Source organism: Paralichthys olivaceus, chromosome 11 (assembly GCF_024713975.1).
Source record: "Paralichthys olivaceus isolate ysfri-2021 chromosome 11, ASM2471397v2, whole genome shotgun sequence".
NCBI classification, from domain to species: Eukaryota; Metazoa; Chordata; class Actinopteri; order Pleuronectiformes; family Paralichthyidae; genus Paralichthys; species Paralichthys olivaceus.
Window position 1 is genome coordinate 1,172,501 of NC_091103.1, and position 12,815 is coordinate 1,185,315.

At 43.1% G+C, this 12,815-nt stretch overlaps 1 protein-coding gene across 4 annotated transcripts in view; it reads right to left on the minus strand.

Annotated features, from left to right (window-relative positions):
- LOC109644236 (leucine-rich repeat and fibronectin type III domain-containing protein 1-like protein) overlaps positions 1 to 12,088 on the minus strand; it is a 175,577-nt gene extending 163,489 nt beyond the window's left edge. For 3 of the 4 annotated variants that reach the window (XM_069534242.1, XM_069534243.1, XM_069534240.1), the window contains exon 1: positions 3,534 to 4,684. The gene's annotated coding sequence lies outside the window, so the exon portion shown is untranslated. Of the gene's footprint in view, positions 1 to 3,533; positions 4,685 to 12,022 lie in introns of those variants that run through there. The other variant, XM_069534241.1, reaches the window with a different exon arrangement.
- Positions 12,089 to 12,815: the final 727 nt, after the last annotated feature.

Consider the following 12,815-nt stretch of genomic DNA (forward strand, 5'->3'; position numbering starts at 1 on the left):
CAAGCAAACCATCTCGGTTTTATCTGAACAATCTTTGCAAACTCCCCAGAAGAGCTGTCGAGGAATTATAGAGTTAGAGTTGGGAGGAGTGTCACAGCTCCGGCAGAAGTGAAGTCATTCCAGGACGTGAACGACGAGCATGAATCTGCTTCAGACTGGACTCAAATATGAATTCTGTCATTCTGTTCACCAGATCAAGCGCTTCGGTTTAAATGAGTTGTTTGATGCGCTGAGACGTCATGATTGACAGATGAGACTGACATAAAAATGTCCCACTGTGTAAATAGCTCCTCACCTACCACGCCCTGAACCACATCCCCCCTCTAGAACATTGTGGTCCTGAACTCAGGCTTACTTCTCGTCCCTAAAGCCTCCAAAAACAGAGCAGCAGCCATCAGCTATCAAGCTTCTCTCCTGTGGAATCATCTCCCAGTTTGTTCAGGAGACAGACACGCTCTCTACGTTTAAGACTCAAATTTAAAAACCTTCCTTTTTGATAAAGCTGGTTCAGGCTCGTCTGCGACCTGCTCTTAGTTCTGCTGCTCTAGGTCTACAATGTCGGGGGACACTTGACACATGGAGCTTCTCTGTCCTCTTCTCTACCTTCACCATGTTAATGTCTTCGTCCCTGGAGTCCCTTTGTCTTTGCAGAACCAGGATCAAAGCCACATCAAAGCTCGTGGACAAACAACACACTCACGTAGATCAGTGCTGACGACACCTCCGTCATTACGACCGGGAATCAAACACACGTTGAACTATGTCGGAGCTGTCCATGGTGCTGACCCAAGCCGCAGCTCTCTCCGTGGTGCTGAAACTCTTTGCACAGTTCAAACATCAACTGTACTGAGACCGAACCAAACCTCAGTGCGGAGATCCGTCTCTTTCACGTTCTGCCTGAGACCCAGAATGCCTCAGGGCTCTTCAGGGCCAACAATCCAAGTTGAGAACAAGCAGCTCGGGAACAAGCAGCTCGTTCAGATCTCTGTGGAGAGATTCCAGGACAGGTCTGTCACAACTGTCTTAGGAACAGAGGCTCTCTCTCTCTCTCTCTCTCTCTCTCGGTTTGGTGTTGTCACAGTTTCTTAAACACTTCCTGGTTTCTAATCTGCTTCTGTTACCAAACTACTTCCAACTTCAACTGTGTTGTGTTCTGTGCTGGACCACCTCATAAATAATGTAATAAATGATGATGATGCATCTGATCGAGCACGCACAGTAAGAGCAGAGTCAAAGTGTTTTCTCATTGGTCTGGAGGTTTATACACGGAGAGAGAGGTTGATATACAGCATAGAGCGATACAGTATTTAGACAGATACACAGTGTGTACTATTTACTGTTCTTCAGCCTCTGTGCCTCAGTACAATAAATCTGAAATGAAAATTAAGTTTACAACTCTAATGTGTCAGCTTTAAACAGAATAAAAGAAAGAACAGGGTGAACTTTAAACACTTTAAATATGCCACGCCCATATTGAAGGGGTTATTTTTTTCCAATATGTGCAATTTTTAAATGTACACAGTATTGGTTTCACTAATGTTTGGCCTTTACTTTGTGTGTATTTTACTCGTAAAGGACTATTTCACCTAATTACTCATTGACTGAGGAGTAATACGAGATCTCCTCAGGATGTGGGCGTGCACGTTTCCTTGCTGGGCGATCAAGAGACGCCTTCATGACAGGAAGTAGAAAGACCAGGCTGCAGCTGGTAAAATAAAACAGAACTGATGTAAGATGAGTGAAACTGTCAAAATGATGGTAGGAGGAAAGTGTGGAGACAGAAAGACACCGCTCAGGACACAAGGCCAGCAGCTCGTCTGTCAGACGTGCCGGTTGTGTTATGTCTCGGGGACGTATGGCTGCTGAGTGAACTGGGACACCGGCGTTTATTGATGATCTGACGGAAACAACAGGATGAATGTTTGTTTGACTTCATGTCTCCTGAAGCTCAGAGTCTGAAGACAGATAAAAGTGTCCCACTGTGTCAATAGCTCCTCACCTACCACGCCCTGAACCACATCCCCCCACTAGAACATTGTGCTCCTGAACTCAGGCTTACTTCTCGTCCCTAAAGCCTCCAAATACAGAGCAGGAGCCATCAGATATCAAGCTTCTCTCCTGTGGAATCATCTCCCAGTTTCAGTTCTGGAGACAGACACGCTCTCTCTACGTTTAAGACTCAAATTTAAAAACCTTCCTTTTTGATAAAGCTGGTTCAGGCTCGTCCGCGACCTGCTCTTAGTTCTGCTGCTCTAGGTCTAGAATGTCGGGGGACACATGGAGCTTCTCTGTCCTCTTCTCTACCTTCACCATGTTAATGTCTTCGTCCCTGGAGTCCCTTTGTCTTTGCAGAACCAGGATCAAAGCCACATCAAGGCTCGTGGACAAACAACACACTCACGTAGATCAGTGCTGACGACACCTCCATCATTACGACCGGGATCACTGCTCCCTTCATCTCTGTCTTTAAACATGGGGACAGCTCTATATTTACGTTAGACACCATGAAACCATATTTTGCACAGAGAGTCGTCCCTGCTCTCCTTACCTCCTCCTCCCATCCCTCCCCTGCTCACTCCCCCCTCTCCTCTCCATTATCCTCACTTTCATTGCAATCTCAACTCCTCTGCCCTGGTCTTTCCCTGTATCCCTTGTTTACTGCCCCCCTGCCATTCGCTCGCCTCTTCACCCTCCTCCTCCCCCCCTTCTGTCCCTCATCCTGCCCTCCACTCCCAGCCATCTTTTTCCTCACCTCACCCCTCTCCTTCCACTGTGATCCCAAGTCCCCATTCTCCCTCTCCTCCTCCCACCTCTTGTGTTCTCATCTCCGAGCCTCCTGCATAATAGATGTGGCTGTAACGCCAGTCAACTGGAGAGGCATGATGAGGCAGCTTCACAGAGAGGGAGAGAGAGTGGGGGGGCAGAGAGAGAGAGATAAACAGAAAGAGAGAGGGAGAGAGTCAGAGAGACAGTGAGAGAGAAAGACAGGGGGAGAGAGAGAGAGAGACAGGGGGAGAGAAAGACAGGGGGAGAGAGAGAGAGACAGGGGGAGAGGGAGAGAGACAGGGGGAGAGAGAGTTGGAGTGGAGAGAGAAAGAGGGAGGGAGGGAGAGAGAGAAAGTCCCCACTCTCCCAAAAAAAGGCTCCATTACTGCGCCCTCACGCACGCACACACGCACAAGGGCGCGCGCGAACGGATGCAACCGTGCACGCGCGCGCAGAAGCCCAACGTGCGCACACACACACACACAGCGTGTGCACGCACACATTCCTATACAGGCACATGCATGTGAGCTGCAGAAGAGAAAACACCGTCAACTGCGCATTTTGGAGAATCTCAATAAAGAGTGACCCCCCCCCACCACACACACGCGCACACACACACGCACACACACAAACAGGTTAATCAGATTACAACATGATTCATTTCTCGGACACTTAGATTTGAACTAATGGTCGTGTCCTCCTCCTGTGGCTCAGAGAGGAAACATGGATCCTCCGCCATCTCACACCCTGCGTAACACCCGCCTTACCTCCATCCATCTCCCGCCTCTGCTCCACGATCCCCCCCTCCTGCAGCTCCTCCACTCACAGATGAGTTAAATCACAAAAAGAGAAAATACACAAAAAGAAGGTGGCGACCAGGCTCCGCGGCTTGTCCCAACTCCAGCTCTCCTCTGCGCACGGAGAGACGCTAGTTTTCTGGGGGTGGGTGGGTGCGTGCGTGTGGGACCGGGCAGACACCGATTTACCGGAGAGAGAGTGCGCTCCACCGGGGGAGAAAAACCGGGGGATCCAGGTGGTGTGAGCCGCAGGATGCGGAGGGAAGCGGAGGGTGGGAGGATGGAGGAAAACTCCCAAAGCGCAGTTACTCCGACACCCAAAGTGGTTTTAGAAAACCCGGAGCCATCCGCGTAAAAAGACCGTTTCAGAGACATCCACAGCGGACAGGGGCCGAGGGGGGTGACGGTGCGGGGGGGTAAACGGGTTTTATTCCGGTTAGGTTCCTCTCAAGTCCCGGTAGAATCCGCGCACGGCTCCGGTTCCACTGCGAGAAACTACACCCACGAACACGGAGAGTGTCCTTGAGAGTAAACCTCCTCTTCAGTCATCCAGCGGCGCTGAGATCCATTAAGAACACATGACTCCTCCAGGTGACGGGGCCTTTTCAACGGAATCCACTGTTTTCGTTCCCCGGGTTTCCACGCGTCAGGCTGCGGGAGGAGGCTGCCCGCTCCCCGGTCCTCTCCACCGCGACGACAGAGCAGGAGATCCCGGTGAGGGGTAGAGCAGGTCCGGGCGGTGTCAGGTGCAAATCACTGGTAATCCACCGAGCAGCTCCGCGAACATCTTCAGTTCACTGCCGTCAAACACCGGGACATGTCGGGGGAGCTCGGCGGCTCCTGGAGGTTCGTACACCGGCTCCTGGAGGTTCGTACACCGGCTCCTGGAGGTGCGGACACACCGAGTGTCACCTCCTTCGGGGGGACGGGGGGGGGAGAGAAAGCAGGGAGACTAATCCTGACCGAGGCTCAACGCGTCACGTTGTCCGTCAAACCGAGCTCTTCCTCCGGGTAATTCCTCGTCTGCCTCCCGGGGAGAAATTCTTTTAACCGTTAAAGTTTGAATTTCAGCCGCAGATTCCTGCGCGTGCTTCTGTCGAGTGGAGGCGCGCGAGACAGGGACTTCACAGAAAGACACGCCCATACTGACTATAGATGATCTATAGATTCACACATCTCTAATACATCTATAGATCTATTTTATATATCTGTACATCCATCTATAGATTTAAACATCTCTAATCCATCTATAGATCTGTTTTAATACATCTATAGATCTATTTTATATATCTATAGATCTATTTTATATATCTATAGATCTGTTAAACATCTATAGATCCATCTACAGATTTAAACATCTCTAATACATCTATAGATCTGTTTTATATATCTATAGATCTGTTTTAATACATCTCTAATACATCTATAGATCTATTTTATATATCTATAGATCTGTTTTAATACATCTATAGATCTATTTAAACATCTATAGATCTATTTAAACATCTATAGATCTGTTAAACATCTATAGATCTGTTAAACATCTATAGATCTGTTTTATATATCTAACGATGTGTTAAACATCTATAGATCCATCTACAGATTCAAACATCTCTAATACATCTACAGATCTGTTTTATATATCTATAGATCCATCTATAGATCTAAACATTTCTAATCCATCTATAGATTCAAACATCTCTAATACATCTACAGATCTATTTTAATACATCTATAGAGCTGTTTTATATATCTATAGATCTGTTAAACATCTATAGATCTGTTTTAATACATCTATAGAGCTGTTTTATATATCTATAGATCTGTTTTAATACATCTACAGATCTGTTTTATATATCTATAGATCTGTTTTAATACATCTACAGATCTGTTTTATATATCTAACGATGTGTTAAACATCTATAGATCCATCTACAGATTTAAACATCTCTAATACATCTATAGATCTATTTTATGTATCTATAGATCCATCTATAGATCTAAACATTTCTAATCCATCTATAGATTCAAACATCTCTAATACATCTACAGATCTATTTTATATATCTATACATCCATCTATAGACTTATTTTTAATCCATCTATAGATTTAAACATTTCTAATACATCTATAGATCTGTTTAAACATCTATACATCCATCTATAGATCTGTTTTATATGTCTATAAGTCCATCTATAGATCTGTTAAACATCTATAGATCTGTTTAAACATCTATAGATCTATTTTAATACATCTATACATCCATCTATAGACTTATTTTTAATACATCTATAGATTCAAACATCTCTAATCCATCTATAGATATATTTCAACATCTCTAATCCATCTATAGATCTGTTAAACATCTATAGATCTGTTTAAACATCTATACATCCATCTATAGATCTGTTAAACATCTATAGATCTGTTTAAACATCTATAGATGTATTTTATATATCTATACATCCATCTATAGATTCAAACATCTCTAATACATCTATAGATCTGTTTAAACATCTATAGATCTATTTTAATACATCCATACATCCATCTATAGACTTATTTTTAATACATCTATAGATTCAAACATCTCTAATCCATCTATAGATATATTTCAACATCTCTAATCCATCTATAGATATATTTCATCATCTCTAATCCATCTATAGATCTGTTAAATATCTATAGATCTGTTTAAACATCTATACATCCATCTATAGATCTGTTTTATATATCTATACATCCATCTATAGATTTAAACATCTCTAATCTATCTATAGATTTAAACATCTCTAATCTACCTATAGATCTATCTTATACAATATATCCATTCATCTACAAATCCATCCATCTATAGATCTATCTATCTATAGATCCATCACTAATCCATGTATAGATCCATCCATCCATAGATCTGTTAAATATCTATACATCCATCCATAGATCTGTTTTATACATCTATACATCATCTATAGATTTAAACATCTCTAATCCATCTATAGATCTATCTATCTATAGATCCATCACTAGATCATCCATCCATAGATCTGTTTAAACATCTATAGATGCATCACTAGATCCATCCATCCTTCGATCCGTCCCCATCTATAGACTTATACATCTTTAATCCATCTATAGATCTGTTTTTATACATCTTTAATCCATCTATAGATCCATCTATCTATCTATAGATGCATCTATAGATCCATCTATCTATCTATAGATGCATCACTAGATCCATCCATCCTTCGATCCGTCCCCATCTATAGACTTATACATCTTTAATCCATCTATAGATCCATCTATCTATCTATAGATGCATCACTAGATCTATCCATCTATAGATCCGTCCCCATCTATCAGAGGTGGACTGCACATCAGGAGCATCAGGACATGTCCCAGGGGACTGACGGTCTTTTGGCCTTGAACTGATAAATTGACCAACACTAATATAACCAGCTGGAGTTGGACATTTCAAACCCACGTATCTGGCAACATAAGAGACGTACTGACGTGGGACACGAGACGTCTCTCAGCGACAAACAGACTTTACAGCTCCGCTATCTGAAATCGCTGTAGCAGCCCTGAATTTCAAAATAAAAGCCCTTGAAGCACTGTTTGTTTTCTTCCTATGAAGACAAACATGTTGGAAATAAGACATGAAGACTGTGATGTCCACTGAGAATCAGAGTCCAAAGAAAGAACTTTCTTTCAAAGAAACATTTAAATGCATCAGTTATAATTTTTATAAGTTAGTTTAGTTTTTCAATAACAGAAGCAACATTGTGATTTTTCAGTGAGAGTAGAGAGTTTTTATATCTGTGTCAGTTCTTCTACTGTGAAGCTGCAACGCTGGAACAAGGTGCGGATGGTAGACGGGTGGTGAAGTGTGCGGAGGGTGCGCTGCAGAAGGAGAGGGTTGAGGTGGCATGGGGGGGGGTTTGCTGCTGTTACCAGCACGGTCGTGAATTAGAATTAGCACCATCGGGGGAGCGTTTTACGTGGGCTGACTGTTGAATATTGTATCGCTGTGTAAGTGCAAACGTGCTCCGCATCGCCGAGCGAAATGCCAATACTGTTAACCTGAGGGAGCGTGAGCCGAGCACGCACGAGGACGGAAGACAAATGAAGAGTCACGCCGATGTGACTCGGTAACAAACTGAAGGAGGGGAAATGTGGAGAGCACCGTGACACACACACACACACACACACACACACACACACACACACACACACGTACAGACGACATACTGTACACACACACACACACACACAATAATCTCTGACCTACATGCACACATGTCACAATAAATGCATAGATCAGACATCGTAGATTGAAGCGGCGGATTGAAACTATGAGGAAAAGCCAGTGGACGTTAACAACCGCCCCTCCTCCAACACACACACAGACACACACACACACACACACACACAGACACACACACACACTTTGATCAGGTTAAATCCTGGACCACATGTGGGGAGATTTCTGTCGCTGGTGATTCGGTATTGAACAGTATTAAACCTTCTCAAACAATGTGCAATTAAGGCTCAGGAGAAAAGAGATTTTTCATTTCATGAAACCCTGCAGCAGCTGATTTCACTGATAAAATGAACAACCGCACGGGGAAATGACTGCTGCTGTGCAGCGGTTGAAATGAAAGCCTCTATAATCTTAGGGACGATGGCACAGAAGTGAAAACCATTGCTTGTGGGGTTATGATGGCGGCGAGGGTAATCAGAAAGTAAAGGATCGTAAAGTAAATCTGCATCAGGGACAGCAGCGGTAAACCATCATATTGTTGGATTCATCAGAACAATGCGGAGATATTTCTGGGTCTGATTCAAAACGGTAACAAAGGACGAGCTGTGTCAGGATCTGCATCGTTCACGAGCCGCTTTAGAGGAACGCTCGTTTCACAGTGGACGGTTTTGAAAGCTTCCTCCACAGAACTGAGACCCGGTTCTTCAGGAAACAAACATCAGCTGATCCACTCCAGTAAAAACTCTGAATGAAGCAGCTTCACGTTAAATCTCAGCGTTTCTCTGATGAGTCTCTGATCATTTACAATCCAGATGTTTGACGACTCAAATTCTTCATCTGGGTCAAACATAGAGTTAAAAACCACCGAGATCTAAAAACTGCAAAATGTTCAAACGTTGTTGTGGTCAATGAATCTCCATGAACAATGATTTAATGTGTATTTGGTTTGTGTCATGAAAAGCAATACAACGGATATTGAGATGAATTTTCAACATTGTTTTACCATTAAACAAGTTCCCAGATATCAGGTATTTCCAACACAAACATATATTCACTTCAGTTTGGTTTGAAATGATGAGACTGAACAATATTAGTTAAATAATCAAGATTAAACTAAATACATCAACTAAAGCTGGAGCGAGAACCAGACACATAAATATTCACGACGCTGTGAAAAGATAATGATCCACAGTAATATAATTATTTTTCCTCCACTTTTCTAATGAACTAAGTTAAAGTCATTTGCGGTTGGACAGTACTTAATAAAATGTTCTGCGCGTCCTCAAATTTTTAATTTGGCTAACAAGTGATAAAGTAACTTCCATCTCATCAGTCGCCCTCTGAGAAATCATCTCAAACAGATGCCATCTGAATCCAAACAACGTTTCTCTGCCGTCTTTATTAAAAACGTCCCGCTGGCGTCCTCACACACGGATCCCTCAGCACAGGACAAAGTTTCCTGCTCTGAGGATTTTTAATTTTTTTATCCACAGTGGAATCGAGTGTTTGACGAAGGTCAGAGTCATTTTGAACATCTGCTCAGTTTTGAGCAGATGTTTGAATCTCATGAGAATTATTTAACTCTCGTTAACCCAAAAACTGATAGCGTCACGTTTTGATCGCCCCCTGGTGGCGGGCTGCAGTATAGATCATGAACCCTGCCTTCTCCATGTTAGCAGACAGGGAAAAATTTAATCAAGTAAATCAAGTGTTCATATCCAGGAAATATCATTGGGAGGAGGAGGAGGAGGAGGAGGAGGAGGAGGAGGAGGAGACATGTGACTCCTCAGATGTTTCTTCACCAGCAAGTTTCTGCTTTTGTCTGATTAAAGCTGAAGAGTCTGAGAGACGGAAGCATGAAGTAAATGTTCTGTAAAACCTCTGAAAGACAACAGAGACATTTACATCTAATGTCTCTCTCATGTTGTTTAAAGGTTTCAGGACCAAACCATCAACACAGGTTGTTGATGTGAAGAGTGAAGAGACGGATATGAACCAAGAGGTTCACAGACGCACAACAGGAAGTGATCCAACGTCATAGACTCAGGAGGGAACTGAGCAGGAGGACAACATCTGTCCATTCTGTCCTGAGACACGACGCTGCTCACATCAAACCCGATCGGCTCTTAAATGCAACAAGGACTTGAAGCGCTCGGCGAGTGACAGTCACCTCCGTCTCATTCTGCAGATAAAAGAAAAACATGCGAAACCTTAAAGTTGAGTTTTTGCCAACACAGAGTTTCTTCTACAATGAGCCCAGCTCCCACAATGCACCGGGAGTCTGATTTCTATCACGTCCCTACATGACAACAGAACAATATTCTATTGAATCTCTGACAGAATGAAAATGATTTGATTCAGCCTGAGCCCTGGGCTTAAAAACGTAACAGCTGCTTTATTCAAGTGTCTGAAAACCTCGATACAAGTGGCTCATGAATTATGGAAAACAACTATTATTCACGCACAGGACGAACGGAGCCGTGTTGTGGCTGCGGAGGAAAGAATACAAGTTACATGGAAACATAATGAACCTGCATTCGATACAAGAAGCAGCGAGTTTGCATACGAGACTAAAACTATTTTATTGGGCCGGTTCATTGTCGTGCAATCAAACTCTGAGGCTGGCGAGTGCAGCGAAAACCTGACGAGCTCCGTCTCCTGTCGTCTCCTTCGCCGCAGTGCTTTCCAGTAAACAAGCAGAATTACACCAGAACAACAGCTGATGTTTTCTGACAGGAAAATTCTGATTTGGAACGAAGCCACCAGCTCCGTCGTGCCGCGGGACACAGCAGCCCAGATGTTACAGAGGTCGACTTGTAACTGTGAGGCCGCGAGTTTGAATCCTTGTAGAATTCATGAGAGTTAGCGTCGTCTCCACAGCGTCCTGAGCCGCACTCCGATAATCATCTGGACTGAAAATACAAATCACTTGCTGGTGCATTAAATCACACTTCTCATTAAGGAGCTGCACAATTAATCTGGGGTCTGTTTCTTTGGAGCGATTAGTGTTTTGAATAAGAATCATTAAAAACGAAAAAGGATAAAAATCTCCTTTATGCTGCATCAAGTGAAATCCTGATTGTTGTATTATGTAAAACTCGTCTGACACGAGTCGGGGACGTCACTCGGTTCCTTCATGAGCCGTTATTTAGCGTCTCACTTTAGTTAACACTGACTCTAATACATAATCTGTGGGAGATAACAGGTCATTAACATTCATGAGTTTCCTGCACTCGTGATTCAAGTGGAATGGTTTACATTTGCTGATATGATGCGTCAGCGAGCATTAAGTAAGAACGCTCGTTTATAAATGCTCATGAGAATGTTGGAGCTCGACCAAGAGATATTTTTTAAAAATTCACTGGAATGACTTTCGGTGCAACGTGTGCAGTCAGTGTCTCTGCAGGTTACGTCAGTACGGAGCGTGAACAAGTGCACGAATTCAGGACAACAAACGTTTGTGTCGTGTGATTTGACGCCAACACACAAAGAAGAAGCTGTTGAACATTTAGTCTGAGGAGGTAACGAGAGAACGAGAGTCCGGTTTGAAAAGAGAAAGGAACGAGAGACAGAATAAACGAGAGAAGAAAGTAAAACTGACTCAGGAAATGTTTTCATCAAACCAAACCTGGGATGGAAATTAATACGAATATCAGCGGAGCTACAGCAACATGGACCAGAGCTGCCAGAATAAATAAAAAACTCAATAAATCAATAAACATGCAGAAATAAATCAGGAAATACTCCAAAATTAAAGAAAGTTTACATACTGGGGGGGTCTATTAATGTATTTCTACATGTATTTATTTATCTTTGCACATTTAATTATTCCTGTCCCCTGTATTGAGTTATTTTTACATTACTACATTCATGTAATTCTGTTCTTCTGTGTCTGCAGACAAACACTTTTATTTATTCTACATTCATATTCATGGAAATCAGAAGAAGTCAAATGTCCCAGAAAGACGTGTGTGTCCATGTGGAGTCAGTGGGACACGAGGACACGAGGACACACTGTCTTATAAATATTCATATTCAAATAGAGAGCTCGTTAAAATCCACTGAACACATCGACCGGCAACAACCGGAACCAGGAGCCCAGAACTACGGTTCTTCACTGTTATCAACATGGAGCAGACTACTGTTCAAACTGACCCAGGACCAGCGGATCTGCTCCTCGTGGAGAGAACTTACCTGAGGAGTTGTCTCCGCCGGAGGAGACAGATGTTTGAGTCCTGCAGCAGCTGGAACATCTTCACATCCAGGCTGTCACCGACTGAAGCTTCACGAAGCTCCGTGCACGAGTCACTTCCTGCACACGCGCACTGCCTCCGAGGGTGCGTTTGATTTGTTGACCCTGTTGAACTGGGTGGGGTTTTTTTTTCACCAACAACTTTATTGATTCTTTTTGGGAAACGATGGACAAAGAAGAAATGATTCTATTAAACGTTGTAGGAGACATTTGTCATCATCATCATCATCTTCATCATCATCATCATCATCATCTTCATCATCATCGTCATCTTCATCATCATCATCATCATCATCATCATCATCATCATCTATTTATTTTCTTCTATTTTCAAAAACAAGAAAAAAGTTGTGATTTTTCAATTTGAAAGTTTTGTTTTGTTTGACATTTAAATTAAATCATTGGCCGATGACAATTTTATTTTTAATTAAATACAAAACATCAGAATGTAATGAGAAGAATAAAAATGTATTTCGGATAAATTACATCATTAATGTGAAACAACAAACAGCTGAAGTTCTAATGATGAAGATGGAACGTCCCCGTTCAGTTTGTCCGTCTGATAACAGGTCACCAGAGAGGTACCTCACCTGCTCCTCACCTGCTCCTCACCTGCTCCTCACCTGTTCCTCACCTGTTCCTCACCTGTACCTCACCTGTACCTCACCCGTACCTCACCTGCTCCTCACCTGTTCCTCACCTGTACCTCACCTGCTCCTCACCTGTTCCTCACCT